Raw genomic sequence first — 18,969 nt, 5'->3', positions numbered from 1 at the left:
TGTCTCCCCATCTATTTGCCAAGAAGCAATGGGACCAGATGCCATGATCTTAGTTTTCTGAATGTTGAGTTTTAAGCCAACTTTTTCACTTTCACTTTCATCAAGAGCCAGTAAAACCAAGGTTAGCAAAACAAAGGAAATAATGAAACCTAGAGCAAAGATAAATGGAACAGAGGAGCACTCAAGAAAATCAGTAAAACAGTTATTTCTTTTAAAGATTTACAAAACTGGCAAGTATGGGGCAATTTTACGGAACAGGTTACTTAACTTAAATGAAATGGAAAAATTCTGGAAACACACAAACTACCAAAACTGATGCAAGAAGAAATGGAAAGCCTGGTTAGCCTATAATAAGTAAGGAGACTGAAGCAGTAAGAAATTCCCAACTAAGCGAAGCCCAGAGCCTGGTGTTTCATCTCAAATACTTAGAATGTCAGTTCTTCCTAAACTCTTCAGAAGACAAAGGAGGGGATACTTTTTTTTTTTAATTATTATTATTATTATTTTTTATTAGTTGGAGGCTAATTACTTCACAACATTTCAGTGGGTTTTGTCATACGGGAGGGGATACTTTTAAATTCACTGTGATGATGTAAATGCTGTGATGCCGGCATTAACCCGATTCCAGAGTAGCCACAAGAAAAGACATCTACAGGCCAAAATTCATTATGGACAGAGATGCAAAAATCCTCAGTAAAATCCTGACAAATAACGTTGAAAGGACGATAAATCATGACCAGCCTTCCCCGGCAGCTCAAGCAGTAAAGATTCTTCCTGCATCGCAACAGACACAGAAGACACGGGTTCAGTCCCTGGGTCGGGAAGATCCCCTGGAGAAAGAAATGGCAGCCCACTCCGGTATTCTTGCCTGGATAATCCCACAGACCGAGGAGCCCGTATGGGCTACCTTCCATAGGGTCGCAAAGGGTCAGACACGACTGAGCATCCAGGCAGTAGATGCTCGAATAACCCCACTGTGCAGACAGGGAGACGGGGGAGCCCTGAGAGGCACCCAGCTTGTCCGGGGTCCCATCACTGGTGATGAGGAGGAGCCGGGTCTGAACCCAGCTGTGTCCCCAGGGCCAAGCCCTGGCTGCACCCGGGCCTCCCCGTTGGTGTCACCATGCAGGGACATGGCATGAAGTGGGGGTGACCCCTCAGCAGCCCTGAGGGCCTTGGGGGGCTAATGTTTGAGCAGGGACCCCAAGTATAGAGACCCCAGGAAGTGACGTCCCCTCCCTGACCACAGAGCCCAATAGAACTCGGAACCCGGTAACCAGGCACCTCATCCTAGAGAAGCCCCTGCCCAGCTGGCCTGGCCGGAGCCCTCGACGGGCAGCGTGTCCCCCTGTGCATCCTGAGGTCCTGAGGCCGCGGCCACAGACACATCTGGTCATTTGCCTGGAGGAACCAAAGGTAACGGGAAGGCCCAGGGCAGCCCAGTCCCGGCCCTGCCGCCTCTGGGATCCATGCGGGAGCCCTGTGTCCCCTCCCTGTGTGTGTGGAAGGGTTTGTGTCGGGTGGGCCTGCCCCGAGCGGGAGCAGGCTGAGGGGTCAGAGGGCCGGCTATGTTAACCCCCCAGGTGAAGGTGGCAGGAGGGTGTGAGGGGACCTGAGGACCCTCCTGGCTCAGGTTTGTCCCCAGTCCTGGGGGTGGATCTCACTTCTTCCCGGGAGAGGTCTGTGCATGATCTGCGAGCAGAAGGTCCAGGGGCAGAAAAAGCATCATCCTTGTGTGGGCAGGACTCCGGGTCCTCAGGCCGCCAGCCCGAGGAGGTGGTAGACCAGGGCACCCCCTCCATCCCCGAGTGAGGGGCATCCATGCAGGCGGCACAGACTGGGGGGCGCACCGGGGCATGAAAGGGTCTCAAGGAGGGCTGAGGTGGCTGGGAACACCCACCTGCACCTGCCTCTGCAGGGGACCTGGGACGCACCTTCCTGCAAACCACCCTCAGCACCGGATCCCGGCCCGGGACCCTTCTACCTGCTCCCCCACCCAGAACTTGCCTTCCCCTCTCCTGATATTTCTGTTTCTACTTTTTACTTAGTTGAGGCCTTAACGTCACAGCATTTAATTCTTCACACTTTACGTCGTGCACTTTCTGAGCACGGCGTACACGCACGATGCTGAGCGACCTTCCCTGCGGCCTCAGGACCGTTTCACTCCCAGAGGAAACCCTGACCCAAGGGCTTGCTCCCTGGCCGCGCTCGCCTTCCGAGATGGACCACACTATGGAGTGTGTACCTCCCTCAGTGAATCTGCTTCTGACCTAAAGGAGCAAAAGGCGCTCACTCCCCATCCTCCCTCCCCCAGCCCCTGACAGCCCAGAGTCTGCTTTCTGTCTCTCATCTCTACCTGTTCTGAATGTTTCCTATAAACGGAATCAAGTTATAGGCATCTCTTTTATGTAGCCCACATATTTTAAGTCAGGAGTGGTTAATTTTTTTAATTTGAAGTAGCATTCTTGTTAAATGAAAGGGAAATTCTAGGTGAATTAGAGATAAGATGTAAAAATTGAAGTCTTTTTTTGTAAATACATGTACAGTCTCAGGGTGGAGACCCCTGCTCTAAGCGTGGCCCCAGAGCCGGAAGACAGAGGGAAGCGCCTGGCTCCTCCTGCGGCCAGAGAGAGACATGCAGAGAGCTGGGAGGACAGACCGCAAGCTGGGACAGCGTCCCACACATCCCAGGTAGTCCCCAGATGGTGAAAGTCAACGTCCTAGAAAGGGACAGAGGACAAACACGTGCCCGTCTAGCAAGGCGACGCACTTGTGGTTGTGTCTGTCAGAGACGCTCGGCCGCCCGATGACACGGACGGAAGCCTGGAGACGCCGCGTTGCCCTGCCCTGGCAGGTTTCCAATCTGCTGACGACCAGCCCTGGGGACAGTGTGAGGAAGCAGGGCCAGCAGCCCCCGGAGGGAGGCGTGGAAGGGCACTTCCCTCTGGGAGAGCCGTGTGTGGGAGCCCAGAGCTCCACAGGTGCATCGCTTTACCTGCAGAGCGACTCCTAGGAGCTCACCCACAGGGACCCTCGCGTGATGTGTGTGCCCACATGCATGTGTGTGCCTGTGCACTTGGGGCTGTTGCGGGGGGGGGGACCCCAGGGGCGTGCACCCTTCTGAAACGTGGTTCCCCCAGCTGGACTCTGACCAGTCCTTTTCCTCCTCCATGTTTTCTGGGGCCCCCAAATCAGAATTTTTGAAGAGCCCCTACTATGGGATGTGGGCCGTTTGCCATTTTTCATTCTCAGAATTGTGCTGAAGGGAACATCTGTGCCCCCATCACTACTTAAGGAAGAATCCGTGAGGTGGATCCAAACATACAGTTTTTACAATACTGGCTGCAGTTTCCAACATTGGCGGTCTCTGCCCACTTTGAGCCTTGCTTGGGAAAGCGGGGCCTCAGAGGCCCCGAGGGCTGAGACCTCAGGGAGAAGGAGGAGGAGCTGGGAGAGGAGGTGATGGAGGGGCCTGCAGGTGACCTGCCCGGAAGGGACCGTCTCGCCCCTCGGCCCCGAACCTGGCCCCGCCCAGTGCTAGAGCTGATCTGAAGCTGGGACAGAGTTGGCTCGGGGTCAGAGGGGCTCTGCTCTTAGAACCGGCAGCAGACCTGATGCAAGAGCCGGTGTCGGACTCAGCTCCCGCGCCAGGGGAGGCGCCAGCCGGGTCTTCCTCCGAGACAGTGGAGACCTGGCCCTGCAGCTGGTGCCGCAGCTATTGCAGTTCAGCGGCGCTGCCTCTGGAGTGGCCACTGAGGCCGGCGTCGACTCCTGGGCGGGCGCTGGTGTGGCTCCAGCTGCCCGTCTGGTCCTGGGACTGGTTGTACACCCCGCACCCCACCCCGAGCTGACGTCACGGTGCCGAGCCGCCCCGGGTGTGGCCCGGATGCGGGAGCTGTCCCTGGTGCTGCAGTGGGGCTGGCGCGGGGCTCACTGACGCCCGTCCGGGGCTGGGGCTGGTTTCTGCGCCTCTGGCTGCATCGCCAGTCCTGCCTCTCGCTCCGTAATACGCTCATCCTGGTGGTGGAGCCGGCACTGGGCCCGCCTCTGGAATCGCTGTCAGGGCAGACGCTGCCCCCCGCACCGCCGCCGCCCCCCCCCCCCGCTCCCCGCCCGGGCAGGCGTGCAATCTGGCCCAAGAACCGAGGACAGAGCTGCCTCTGTGCCTGAAATGACATCACGCTGGGGCCAGAGCTTGGCCTAGCTCTGGCGTGGGTGCCGGAGTGCCTTCTCCCAAGCCGACACTGGCTTCTGGCAGCCAAGCTGGCCACGGCTCTGGAGCTGGCCCTAGAGACATGCCTGGAGCTGGCTCTAGCTCTGAAGCTGGTTCTGGCTCTAGCTCTGAAGCTGATGCTAGAGCGGGTGCTGGAGCCGCCGCCTCCTGGGAACCTCGCACTGGCTCTGTGAATTGGCTCTGCACTGGTTCTTCTAAATGGGCACTAGAATGACCACTGAGGCTGGCACAAGAGTTGGTGAGAGAGCTGCCTCTGTCTGGAGTCGGCGTGATGGCTGATGTCCAAGTTGGCTCCTGCTCACGGGACAGCACCAGCCTGCCTGGGAGCGGCGCTGGGCGGCAGGTGGTACTGGTGTGGGAGCCCGTCTGGCTGTGGAGCAAGCGCTGCCTCGAGCCATGGAGGTGCTAATAGAACTGCCTCTGGGAGTGGGTCGGTGCTGGACCCCGTGCGGGAAGTGACCCTGAGTCTGGAGCTCCGGGGGGCTGGCTGCAGAGATCACCCCACTCTTGGGCTGCTGCTGGGAGTTGGCTGGAGCTCTGGCACTGCCCTGGAGCACTCAGTCTCTGGGCCCGTCCTCCCGCAGGCTCTGGTTCTGGCTCCGGCTCCAGAGGGAGCGCTACTTGAGAGCTGCCAGGAGTGCGCGCTGTGTTCCCAGAGCCGCGCTGGAGGAGACCCGAGTGCAGCTCCATTGCCCTGGGGTCTGGGTGGGGTCTGATCCAGACTCCAGGGCTGGTGCCCAAGCTGGTTCTGGAGCTTACCGGAGTTCGGGGGCTTTCCCATGAGCTGATGTCGGAACTCGTTCTCACTCCGGAGCTGACTTTGGATCAAGTGATAGAGCTGGCTCCTGTTCTCAGCTGGCACTAGCTCTAAACCTAGAGGTGGCCCTGGGTTCAGCGCTAGCTCTGGAGCCTGCACGACCTCTAGCTGTCGGGCGTGTGCCAGAAAGTCCTCCAGCTCCTAGCCAGGCTCTGGCGCTGGGGCAAGATCAGGCACTGATGGTGGTGCCAGCTTGTGAGCTGGCAGTCTGGCTGGCTATGGAGCCCCAAGATGACCAAAAGTTCACCAACCTTGAGTCTATAGACTGTCTGTGCACGTGTGTGCGTGCATCAAGTACACGTCTTTTCTTCCCTTCCTTTATCTTACCACGTAGCATAAAGTAGAACGTAAGATGTACCCACAATAGTTACCTTCACATCCCAGTGCTTAAGTTACCGGGCGTCAAGGAGAAACGAGTAAGCTCCTGCCAGCATGCTGCGTGCCTTGGGGAGTGGGTCTGTGTGTTTGAGTCGCACCCAGGAGCTGTGTTTTGTTAGGAAGACGAATGGCTCTCTTACCGTCCTCACTCAGGGACTCAACAGAGCTGTGGGTTCCACGTCAAGAGAGGGCGGGCTGAAATGGTGGCCTCACCTCATTCGGTCAGCCTGGTGATTTAGCCCACACTAAAATCACAGCAGGCTGGCCCACCCCCCAGCTACACAGCAGCCAGGGCAAGGATTACAGGACCAAGAAGTCTACACTAGTCCTTCAGCTATCTTGCAGCAAGTGTTTAGTTTCAGGATTCTGATTTGCTTCCAGGGAGGTTCTGTGTTTGGCGAGGGAGAAAGAGGAAGACAGGGAGGCAGATGATTTCACGGCTTAAAAGGTGCTGTGAAAGCTTTTCCCACTAAGTGCAGAAAAACTATTTGACAAAACCCAACACCCTCTCTTGAGAAAGGCAGTCAAGAAACTAGAAAAAGGGCACTTCCTGAGGACACCCTGCGGCTCACGGCACACTCGGTGGGGAAGACTGGAGCCTCCCTGGCGGCAGGAAAGAGGAACAGGGACCAATCAGCTCACGGCCGCACTTCACCGGAGGTTTTAGCCTCGTCCAGCAGGTAAGGAAACAAAATCAAAGGCCTCTAAGCTGGAGAGGATGAAGCAAAACTATGTCTGTTTGCAAATTTCATGACCACGTATGTAGGAAATCATAGAGAATACACAGGAAAACTATTAGAACTAATAAACCATCCAGCAAGGTTTCAGGACACAGTGAGTAAGTGATAGTCACCCAGTCATGTCCTACTCTTTGCGACCCCATGAACTGTAGCCCTCCAGGCCCCTCTGTCCATGGGATTCTCCAGGCAAGAATACTGGAGTGGATTGCCATTTCCCTCTCCAGCAGCATGCACGATAAACACCACAAAATTCAATTGCATCGGAATGTCAGTGGGGGCAGCCACAGTGGAAAACGGTATGGAAGATTCTAAAAAAATATGCAGAACTACTGTGTGGTCCTGCACCCCCACTGCTGGGCGTTTATCCAGAGGAAATAAAAACGCTAACTCAGAAAGGTATCTGCACCCCATGTTCACTGCAGCGCTGTTTACAGTGGCCAAGATACAGAAGCAGCCTAAGCATCCATTGATGGATGAATGGATAAAGAGGATGTGGTGTATGCATAATGGAATATTATTTAGCCATAAAAGAAGGAAATCCTGCCATTTGCTGTGACATGGATTGGACCTTGACAGTATTATGCAAAGTGAAACAAGTTGAAGTGAAGTTGCTCAGTTGTGTCCGACTCTTTGCGACCCCAGGGACTGTAGCTTGCCAGGCTCCTCTGTCCGTGAGATTTTCCAAGCAAGAATACTGGAGGGGGTTGCCGTTCCCTTCTCCAGGGGATCTTCCCAACCCAGGAATCAAACCCAGGTCTCCCACATTGCAGGCAGATTCTTTTCCAGCTGAGCCACCAGGCAAGCCAAAGAATACTGGAGTGGGTAGCCTATCCCTTCTCCAGCGGGTCTTCCCAACCCAGGAATCAAACTGGGGTCTCCTGCATTGCAGGAGATTGGATTCTTTGGATTCTTTACCAACTGAGCTATCAGGGGAGCCCTGTGCAAAGTGAAACAAGTTAGAGAAAGACAAGTACCATATGATCCACTTGTTTCGGAATTCTAAAGAAAAAAACATAAGGGCTACTAGATACAGAGAACAGAATGGTGGTTACCAGAGGTCGGGGCTAAAGGGGCCAAGATGGGTGAAGGGGTCAAACATACACACTTCCAGCTATAAAATAAGTGAGTCCTGGAGATGCGGCATACAGTGTGGTGACTACAGTTCACAACACTGGACTGAATATCTGAAAGCTGTCAGGAGAGCAGATCTTGAAAGTTCTCATTGGAAGGGAAAAAAACCGTGTAACTATGAGGTGGTGAATGTTGCCTGACTGGGGTGACCATTGGGCAGCATATACAAATATCAGATCATTATCTTATACACCTGAATAATATGCTGTTATAGTCAATTTAAAAAATCAACTGCGGGCTTTCCTGGCGGCTCAGTGGTAAAGAATCCGCCTGCCAATGCAGGACACGCGGGTCTGATCCCTTATCCGGGAAGATCACACATGCTTCAGAGCAACTAAGCCCGTGCTCTAGAGCTGGGGAGGCCATGTGCAGGCCATGGCCTGCTACTGAGGCCGTGTGCGGCAGCTACGGAAGCCCGCCTGCCCGGGGCCTGTGCTCCCCGAGGGAAGCCACTGCAGGGAGAAGCCCGCACGCCACAGCCGGAGGGAAGCCCACCCAGCAACCAAGACCAGCACAGCCAAAGATAAACTTTAAAAAATCAACAGGAACACAGAAAGCTCTGACAATGAATATAAGAAAGCACCTTCATTTACAATAACATTCAAAAGATTAAAATACTCATAAATAAATTTAGCATCCAAAGTATTAAGCCTTGTGTAACGAAAGCTACAGAACATTATTGTAAGCAATTAAAGAAGGCCAAAATAAATAGGACATCCCATATTCGTGAATCAAAAGACTTTATGCTATTAAGAAGGCAATACTTCACAAAAGGAACTACAGGTTCAATGCGATCCACAGCAAAATATCAGCTGCCTTCTTTTCTTTTTCTTTTTTTTTTTGTTGCAGAAATTAACAAGCCAATGCTGAAATCCATTTGGAAATGCAAGGAACACAGAATAGCCAAAACAGTATTGAAAAAGCAGAGCAAAGATGGAGGACTCACACTTCTCAGTTTCAAAACTGTTATGAAGACAGTGTGACCCTGGCATAAACATAGACATACGGATCAACGAAATAGAGCTGAGAGTCTGGAAACAAGCCTGCACGTTTGTACTCAGTTTTTGATGAGCGACCAGACAATTAAATGGGGAAAGAATAGCTGTTTTGAGCAAATGGTATTGGGACAACCAGGCACGTACATGCAAAGGAAGCAACTGGACTCTTCCTTACAGCCCCCACAGAGATGAACTCAAAACAGATCAAACAGCGACACATAAGACAAAACTAGAAAACTCTTAGAGGAAAACCTGTGGGGATAAAATGTTTTGACCTGAGTTAGGCAATGGTTTCTTAGATATGACACTTTTTGCACAAGTATAAAAAATAAATTGGATTTGATTAAAATTTAAAATGTGCATCAAAAGACAATATCACTAAAATGAGATATTGACAATGTCACTAAAATGACAACCTGCTGAATGGGACAAAACATCAGCTAATCATATATATATGAGACTTGCATGTAGAATATATAGTAAATGCTCACAACTTGATAATAAAAAACTAATAACTCAATTGTTTTAAATGGAGAAAGGAGATGAGTAGACATTTCTCCAAAGAAGATATACAAGTGGGCCAATAAGCACGTGAAAAATGCTCAACATCATTATTCAGGAGGGAAAGCAGACCAAAAAACCACAATCAACGAGATACCATTCCACATCCATTCAGTTGTGTCCAACTCTTTGCGGACCTAGGGACTGTAGCCTGCCAGTCTCCTCTATGCATGGAATTCTCCAGGCAAGAATACTGGAGTGGATTGCCGTTTCCTCCTCCAGGAGACCTTCTCGACCCAGGGACTGAACCCAGGTCTCCTGCATCGCAGGCGGATTCTTTACTGTCTGAGCCACCGGGGCAGCCCTCACATCCACCAGGATGGTTTAATTAAAAGGGCAGATGTGGGAAGTGTTGGCAAGGATGTGTAGAAATTGCAATCCTCATACGTGGCTGGCAGAAATAGAAAATAGTGCGGCCCTTTGGAAGACAGCCTGGTGAGGCTTCAGAATTTAAAGAGTTTCCATATGATCTATCATTTCTACTCTTTAGAATATGCCCAAGAGAAATAAAAACAGATGAAGAGCTTGTATGCAAATATTCATAGCATGGTTGTTCAAAACAGCCAAAACGCAGAAACAGCCCAAACAGTCCATCCTCTGATGAGTGGATGAGCAAAGTATGGTAACTCTGCGCAGTGGGACATTATTTGGCAAAACAATGAATTATCGATCTGTGCCACCAACATGGCTGAACCTTTGACATCGTGCTACATTAAAGGAGCTGTCACACAAAGCCACACATTGTATTATTCTCTGTCTGTGAAAAGTCCAGAATAGAGATGAAAAGTAGATCAATGGCTGCCTAAGGCTGTGGGGATGAGAGAAGTGGGGGTGACTGTCAGCGGGCCCAGGGGGTGAAAATGCTCTGCGGTTACGGTGACGGTCGCACAGCTCTGCGGATTCACTAAAAAACTCTGAATCACACACTTAAGGGGCTTCCAGGTGGCACTACTGGTAAAGAATCAAGAGATCCCTGGGTCTGGAAGATCCCCTGGAGGAGGAAATGGCTACCCACTCCAATACTTGTGCCTGGAAAATTCCTTGGGCAGAGGAGTCTGGTGGGCTACAGTCCATGGGGTCGCAGAGCCAGGCAAGACTGAGCACATATATTTTCAGTGGGTGGATCACGGGGCATGTGAGTTATATCTCAGTAAAGCAGGTTTTTGGTCTTTTTTATTTTTTAAAAAGGTAATTTTCTTCCCATTCAACTTGGAGATGTGTCGTGTTCCCAGAATAAGCAGGGCTGGGCACTTGCTGGGGCCCTGAGTGCCCACCCGCCCCCAGAGTACGGGCCACAGCCCCTTAAACCCCACCCTGGGGAGCAGGGGCAGATACCCTCAGAGGGAGAGGCTGGGGGATGGTCCAGCCAGCAGCTCGGCTCGAGCGCATGCCTTGACCCTCCCAGGTTAAAAGAGGTTAAAAGAGTCTTGGCAAGAGGACAGGGCAGAAATTTTATCTTTGCAGTTTTGAAACAGCTAATACACTTGCGAAATACATCAAAGGGGAGAAACATGAGCAACCGTGGTGATGACATTTACCACGATGCTATCAAGACACTGAGGTTTGCTTACAAAACTTGTCCACTTCAGGGATGGAGATGGGATTAAACACGAGGACTTGGAATTCATGAGTATTTGAGACTGACTCACCCAGTATGAGGCTCAGGGGACTACTAAGCGGGTTGAACACAAACCCTCCCAAGAGATGAGTCAAAGTGTCCAGAGGTTGAGAACAAACTCTGCTGACGTGGGAGGAGCAGCACGTGGGCGGTGATCGTTTAACGGGACTTTCCATGACACACGGATATAAACGACCTTCACTGGACTAATTCACCTTAGAGCTGATCCCCTCTGGTTTGGGCAGTTACTAGCCTATAACTTTTAAAGAGAAAAAAACCCCATTTGCACCACCTGTTTCATGGCTTAAAGAACATTTGGTAACAACATCATCAGCTGTCAGAGCTACGAGAACCTTTGGAAATCACCTAGCCCCACTGTCCCAACCCATTTTACAGATGAAGACATTGAGGCCCAGGGAGGGTGACTGACCCAAGGGCACACTGGGAGTTTCTCTGACATCTGGTCCAGGCTCTTTCTGAGGAACTGTGGGAAAACTCTCCTCCCTATCTCAGATTTTAGAATTTTTAGAATATGAGTGTTTAAAAGAAAGACTGATCTTTAGAATATGAGTCTTTCAAAGAAAGCTGCCTTTTTACCAGGAAGTGATCCTCAAGCAAGATTTGAAAGCTAACAAGTTTTCATGCCATTTGAAGGAAAAGTCCAGGTCTGCTGTTTCATTTTTTCCAGAGTAAAACGTGGAATCACTTTCTTTCCCTGACACAGAAACAAAACAGGCAACTGGAGAAGAGGAAACTTCAGGGCACAATGGCCGTTTCAGTTCAGCCCCAAACAGATCTGCACCACCTGACCCAAGTGGTGACCCGTGGTCCTAGGGTCAACCCACAAGGAAGTGCCTCACCTCCTAACAGATGAGGCATTAACGAGCCAAGACACGTGTGTGTCTCCTCAGCCAGGCGACATCACCCCGGGGGGTGCCGGGTGCCCCTGCCGCAAGGGCCACGCCCCCAGCAGTGGGCGGGGACGGGGGTGCAGAACCCTGCTCCCTGGGGTGCCCTGGCCCAGGGTCCTGGCTCCGTCACTGGGGTGACAGGGGTCTCCAGCTCACCTTCCGGCCTGTCCAGCTCATCCCCCCTTAGGTGAACAACAGCAGAACTTGACGCACCAGATCAGGGACGCAGCGCCTGAAGTTTGTGGTCCTCCCGGCCCCCCAGTCCAGTCCGGCAGGTGAGGGGCACCGAGGGAGAAGTCTGAGGCTCTGGTTCAGAGGCCAGTCTCTCCTGGCATCCGACACACTTCTGAAACTGACGCTGGTTCCTGGCCGCGCCAAGATCAGGGGGCTGTCGGTTCTCTGCCGACAGGTGTCACCCGCGCTCCGTCCTCCAGCCCTCGGCGCCCAGGACGAGAGGCCCCACAAGGGCGCTTCAAACGCCCCAGCGGACGCGCGGCTCGCAGAGCAGTGGTGGGGTCGAGGGACCCGGCGCACAGGGAGCCCTCGGTGTTGCGCGTGCACGCGCTGTCCGCGGGCCGGGTGCGCGCCTCATCGTGGACACGACGCCAGGAAGCCCGCTCCAGGTGCACCCGAGTCGCCGGTTGGAGGGAGGCTCGTGCGCCCCAAGTGCGACCCCTCCACCCACCCGGCGGGGAGAGCCCCGGCCGCACCCAAACTAAGCCGAGCGGGTGTGGGTCCACCACCAGCCCCGAGTGGGACAGCTGAGTGACTGAGGCCGGAGAAGCAGGGTTCTGTCTGGGGCCACGAGGTGCCACCAGGTGGGCAGAGTCCAGAGAAAAAGCGGGGGTTCCTACCTCCTAGGTCTACTCTAGGATGAGTCCCTCAGGTTCTGCAAGACCCCTGCCCATGCCTCCCAAGTGGGACCCGTTCCTCTGGGCATCCCCGCAAGGGCGCAGGTGTGCACACGTACACACCAACACACACACTCACTCACTGCCCTCCAGGGGTCAGAGGGGAGTGCACGCAGAGGAGCTGATAAGGATGAGATGACGGAGGCTGGGGCAGCTCTGCCAGGGGGCAGGGGCATCCTGTATCCTAGCAACATCCTCGGGAGGGGAGACCAGGCTGCCAGCAGGTGGTCCCCACGGTTCTCAGGAAGCTCCCTCAGCCGGGTGGTCCACAGAGCTCCCTTAGAGGACGGGGGTCTGCGATCTTGTGTCCATCGCTCTGAACATATGAATGAGTATGAACCCACTAGAATTTTGGGAGGGGAGCAGAGAAGACCCCATTCCTTCTCTGAAATTGGGGTTCTTGATAAGGTGACCCCAAGGCTTGCACAGCTGGAGAAGTGTCACTTGGTTTCCCATTGATGACCACCTGCACTTTGGGGGTCCTTTGGGTGGTCCACGGAGGCTGCAGGTCTTGTCTTTTTGGCCTGCAGCCCAGGACAGCTGATGTTGCTTCACTGTGCAGATCAGCTGAGCCTTCTGGGCAGGGGCACCTGCCTTCCCATCCTCTCCCTACCCCCGCCAACTGCCCAGGGTAAAACAAAGACTCAGTGCCAAGCTAGAGACAGCGGTCTTGTTGGCAGGGCAATGGCCCTCATAAAATACATTTTGTCCTCAGTGTTGCGGTCCATGCTTAGGTAGGAAAAGAATTGCCAGACAAGAGACGGAGTGAAACAGGAGTTTATTAGCGCGAGAGTTGCGTTAGGACAGCTGGCCTCCTGACAGAGCCAACCACCATCAGACATATCTGCCTGTTTGTTTTTTTTGTCTTCAATTATTTTTAAAATCAGAGGATAATTGCAATATTGTGATGGCTTCTCCCATACATCAACATGAATCGGCCGTAGGTTTACACGTGTCCCCTCCTTCTTGAATCCCTCTCCCACCTCCCTCCCCACCCCACCCTTCTAGGCAGTCACGAAGCACTGGCTTTGGGGTCCCTGCCTCACACATCAAGCTCCCACTGGTTGTCTGTTTTCATCTGGGAATGTATGTGTTTCAGTGCTCTTCTCTCAGACCATCCCACCCTCTCCTTCCCCCACTGTGTCCAGGCAGGGAACAAATGAACGGGGTAGGAAATCTTGCGAGTCATTTGCTAACTGGGTGAGGTACGTATAGTTTCTTTGTACGGGGAAGGAGAGCAGGACGGCCTTTCGTGAGACAAAAATGGACAAGCCATGCTGCCCAGGAGGGCTCAAAACTTCTGCAGCAGTTGCAACACGGTGGAAAGGGCAGTGGGGGTCTGGCGCATTCTGTTCCTGCGCGGGCTCAGTGAAGGTGAGGAACAGTGATTCTGACCGCCCCACGCACCGCCGGCCTTGGTCACTGAGAGCTGAGTGAGCTTGACCTGGGATCACTGCTCATCTATAAAGTGTGTGAAATCACCGAGTTCCCAGAGGGCCCCCTGATGACAGTAAGCGCCCCAGCACGTGCTCCTCTGGGTGGTGGGCTTCCTCCAGCCCCACTTACACCAGCCTGGGCTGCATACAACTTCTGCCTGGGGTCCTGTGAGAAAGATGAGTGTGGGAGTGGTGGGGAGGGGTGGAGAAGGAGGAGGAGGAGCCGCCAGACCTTCTCCCTGCCCCGGCTGGGTGTCTATTGCCCCCTGCGGGTCCCCCTGACCCAGGCATGCCCTGAGCTGGACCCTGGGATGGAGTCTGGTGACCAGCAGAGCTGGAAGAGGTAGATTCAGTGACCCTCAGGTCCCCAGATGGCCAACCCAGCCAGCCCAGCGTGCTGCAGCCCGCCTGTCAGGGAGGGTGGGCCCAGGGCCCAGGGAACTTGGGGGGAGTGGGGGCGTAGAGGGGGGCGGTGATCACAGAGCAGTTAGCCAGCGTCAGGACACAAGACCAGAGGCACCTGCGCACTGTGGGCAGGTTACGTGCCCACACCCTCCGGGGCCTCCTGTGGCTCTTGGCCGTGATCGTGAGGCCCGGCCGCCAAGCGGCCCTGAGCGGGTGCCCACCACACCCATCCAGAGGAGAGAGCCTGGGCACGTCCTCGCAGAGCTGGCCTGATGCAGGTCCCCGTCCAACCCGCCATGAGGCCCTGGCCTGGGAGGTGGGCAGAGTCTAGAAGGACGGGATTGGTTCCTACTTCCCCGGCTGGGCTCAACCCTCGGGGGTTTCCTCTGGGATGAGAGCCCCTCAGGTCCCAGAGGACCCCTGCCCACCCCTCCCAGGGGGGCCGATTCCTCTGGGCGTCCCCACGAGGGCCCAGGTGCACGCGTGCACACACACACAACTCAGTCACTGACTGTCCTGCTGGGGGTCAGAGGGGTGTGCACACGGGGGGAGGGGAGAGGGGTGAGAAGGAGGAGGTTGCGGACGGAGATAATGACCCCCTCAGCAACATGCCCAGCCCATAGCACGGGAAGGGGGTCGCCAGGGTGCCCGCCGGGCCATGCCTAGAGAGGCTTGGGGAAGACAGGGTCTGGGGTCCTGTGTCCACCACTCTGGGCTCCAGGAGCTAGGATGAGGCTCCTCCCCAGGAGAGGACTCCCTGTAGAGGGGGTGCTTAGACGGGGTGGTCCCCGAGGCCCCATAACATTGCAGGAGAGTCTGCTGGCCTTGCTCCCCCGTCCATGACCTAATGTGCTCCGAGTCCTCGGAAAAAGCTTCTGCTCCCTGAGGTCCTTCTGAGCAGGGGGCAGCCTGGGGACGCGGGGGACTGGGGACCCAGGGGTGCAGAAGGCGGCAGGGACTGGACCACCCATCGGGGACCAGGGACAAGACCCTGCTTGTTGGCCCCTGGGGGGTCCTCATTTGGACCCCTGGTTGGGGTGAGGAGGCCTCCGGAGTGACCTGGGCATGGGGACAGTGGAGGGGGAGGGGGCGAGGAAGGCGCAGAGGTCCCTCTCGCCCAGGGGCTGGCAGGCCCTGCTCCCTCGGGGAGGGGAGGGGGGGCCCTGGTGGAACCACCGCCTGGCTGAGTTGCTGTCACGTCCCGCCAGGCTCCTCTGTCCATGGGGCTTTTCGGGTAAGCGTATTGAGGGGGCTGCCTTTTCCCTTCTCCAGGGGGTCTTCCCGGTGTGTCTTCTGCGTTGCAAGCAGATTCTTTACCCGCTGAGCCATCAGGGAACCTGGACCCTAGACAAGGGATTTGGTCTCTGCTTTTCCAGCCTGGGGCTGCAGTGCTGGAGATGACCACGAGGGGGCGGGCAGTGCCCACTCTGCTCCTTGGAGGATAGCCCAGGGTCATTCTGGGCGTCCGCCTGCCTCTGGCTCAACAGGCACCTTTTATTGTCAGCCTCCAGGCCCACCGTGTCAGCTGCTCAGAGGCGGGAGGGGGCTCTGAGACCCTCTGTTGATGGTTCAGCTACTGCGTCCCCGGCACGAAGAACAGGGGCCATGTCAGGCCTGGGGGTGGTCTGACATGACAGATGGTCCCTGCCCTGCAGGAGCTCACGGCCTGGAGGGGCGGGTGGAGGAGAGCAGGAGAGCAAGTCCGCGTGAGAGAAGAGCCCGTGCTCCAGGGAACGGAGTCCGGGTCCTGGGGGAGGGCCGGGAGCCCTGGGGGGCCCACAAGGCTCCACGGGACACCGGTGCCGAGACCAGAAAGACAGGGGCGGCCAGCCCCACGTGCTCTGAACGGTGAGCTGGGGCGGGGGTGGGGGGTGGTCAGAGATGCGGAGACTCAGAGGAGGAAGAGACTTCGGCCAGAGGGCAGGTGAGGTGGGAGCCGGGGTGGCTGGAGATGGAGGGGGAGGGGAGGAGGGGGAGGGCAGACCCGGGTCTCGATGGATGTCCTGGGGCCTGTACTGTGTGATGGTCTTCCCCTCACTTACAAAGGCAAGGGGCTTCCCCCGTGGCTCAGCGGTAAAGAATCCTCCTGCAACACAGGAGCCACAGGAGACATGAGTTCGATCCCTGGGTCGGGAAGATCCCCTGGAGGAGGGCATGGCAACCCATTCCAGTATTCTTGCCTGGAGAATCCCGTGGACAGAGGAGCCTGGCGGGCACAGTCCATAGAGTCACAAAGAGTCGGACACGCCTGAAGCGCCTTAGCACGTACATGCAAGAGGGCAAACCCTGACCCTCACACGGTGTCTGTGACCCGGATGCAGGCTCCGCTCAGATGGGGACCTCTGCCCCGAGGTTGCCCAGAAGGCTGGGCTGTGGTCCCAGCTGAGACTCCATCAGGGCAGGTCTGTCTCTGAGGTCATTGGTCGATTCAGTATGGATGGGGGTTCAGGTCTTTCCAGTCTGTGGGCCTGACCCAATGTCAGTTCTTTGTACTGGAGCCTCAGGGCACCTCATAACATCTGATCCTGCCTCTCTGGAACATTGCATCAGAGACAGGGAGACAGAGACAGGAGAGAGAAACCCAGGAGGGGGGACCAGGAAGGGTCACAGACTTTTCATCAGTGAGTCTTGGAAACGACAGCCCATCGCTTTTGCCCGATTCTGTTCATTTGAGCCCAAAGCCCAAAGCCCCTCCACCCTCAGGGAGGACTCACACGGGTGTGGGTTGGAGACGGGGATGCTGGGGGCTGTCATGGGGCTCACCATCCACAGGCAAAGGGGAGAGGGGACAGCAGGACCTCATCCACTTATCACTCATCTGTGGAGTAAAGACTGAAGCTAAAGGAGAAGCAGGGGGCAGAGGATGAGATGGTTAGCTAGCATCACAGACTCAATGGACATGAACTCCGGGAGACAGTAGAGGGCAGAGGAGCCTGGCGTGCTGCAGTCCATGGGGTCAAAAAGGTCAGACGCCACTTAGTGACTGAAAAACTACTACAAGGAGAGTAAATGTAAAAGAATGAATTCTACAGGAGTAAAGAATTAAAGAAGAAAGCCCTCCCTCCCCTCGTGTGCCCTGAGCCCTGGTAGGTGAGGAAGATTCCAGGGCGTGTGCTTTTCCGGAACCCAGTTTCCCCTGGTGGACATTGGCCAGTCCATCCTCTTCCTCTTCTGAATTGTCCAGGGCCCCAGAATCATGTAAACACTGAGTCCATTTCCAATTTTTCTCTCCCATTGCTGTGCTGAAGGGAACATTTGAGTCCATAAATCTTTGTTTAGCTTAAATCCCTGGAAGGGAGATTCTCGGTCTAATGGAAACATGATTTTAACAGTGGTCACAGTTTCCAAACTCCGAGGTCTTCTTGGTCACTCTGAGCCTTGTTTGGGAAAGCAAGGGTCCACATGCTGGGGCTGAAGCCCTGAGGAGCGCAGCCGATAGGCTTGGCCTGAGGCGACTGAAGGCCAGAGACCACCACTGCCGCCGCCCACCCCAGGGCTCGGCCTCCAGCCGCTGGCGGCCCAAGTGCAGCTCAGAGGCAGAGCCTGAGGGTGAGAAGGGGAGGCTTAGGGGGCGGAGAGGGGGCGGGGGCGGGACACACAGGGACACGGGAGCAGCCCCCAGAGGCTGACACTGGGCCAGGAGCAAAGACGGTGCCCACCCTGCCCCGGTCCCCAGTTTCCAGAGCTCCAGCTCTGACTAGTAACCCCACCTAGGCCTGCAGGGGGGACCTGGGGTGCTGAGTCGGGGTGCGGCAGAGCCGGGTGACCCTCCCCCGCCCCCCCAGGAGCTGTTCAGGAAGGTGGTCCCTGACCACTGGTCCCCGCGGGCCAGGAGGGCAAGGAGCACCCGGCCCCCACCGTCCGTGCCACCATCACCCCGTTCAGCAGCGTGGCCAACCGCGTCATCACCACCTGCCTCGGGGACCGGAGCGTGTCGGCCCGCCACAGGGCCAGGGTGGTGGAGCACTGGATCCCAGGGGCCAGGGCATCCCATGAGAGGGCCCAGGAATCCCTCTCCAGTTCTGGAAGCTTCCTGTTCTTGGAGAATTGTGTCTGCAGCTTGCCAGCTAGTCACTGTGGCTGCTGGGTGGGTAGGAGGGGAGGGATCCTTCCGTCCCACAGCCCGCTCAGCCTGCCCCCACGAAACCAGGCCCACTGCTCACTGTGCTTCAAGGACAGGGCACCCCAGCTGCCCAGGAACGCGGTGCCGCCGGAACGCTCAAGTTAAGTGGCCCAAGGGGCTGCCCTGGGAGGCAGGTCTGGAACTCCCCACTCTGCCCCCAACCACAGAGAATCCAGTTAGCAACACTTTTCCCGGCAGTGTAGCCCAAACTGGCCATAATCTATGAGCTTTAAGAAGTCTCAGGAGACTAATGAATCCATGGTGGGTCCTCCCTGACCCCACCTCAAGGCTTCCCCAGCGCCCCCAGGCAGCCCCTATCCCAAGTCAGAGCCGACACCTAGGCGACCCCTCCTGAGTGGGGCTCGACGGAGGTCTCTATCTGTAGAAGAGGTGAAGAAGGCTTTCGCAGGGCCTCAGGCCCACCCTGGGGGCGGGGGCCCCAGGGGGCTGTGGCAAGGCCAGCAGCACAGCCAAGCCTCCCAGAAAGCGGGAGGCCCTTCTGCAGGGAACAAGAGGTGGCCCCAGGTCAGGGATGCTCGTGGGTCGGGGCAGTCACTACGGCAGGCGTTAGTTACCAGTTGCCTCTGGGCTTCGAGCTTCCCTAGTGGCTCAGACGGTAAAGAATCTGCCCGCAAGGCAGGAGACTGGGTTCGATCGCTGGGCCAGGAAGATCCCCCGGAGGACACGCACACGGGGCCTTGCCTGG

At 55.7% G+C, this 18,969-nt stretch overlaps 1 pseudogene; it reads right to left on the bottom strand.

Annotated features, from left to right (window-relative positions):
• Positions 1-18,046, bottom strand: part of LOC122442534 — a 33,338-nt pseudogene extending 15,292 nt beyond the window's left edge.
• Between the last annotated feature and the right edge of the window lie 923 nt (positions 18,047-18,969).

Source organism: Cervus canadensis, chromosome 5, assembly GCF_019320065.1.
Source record: "Cervus canadensis isolate Bull #8, Minnesota chromosome 5, ASM1932006v1, whole genome shotgun sequence".
NCBI classification, from domain to species: domain Eukaryota; kingdom Metazoa; phylum Chordata; class Mammalia; order Artiodactyla; family Cervidae; genus Cervus; species Cervus canadensis.
This window is presented reverse-complemented; position numbering and strand designations above follow the sequence as displayed.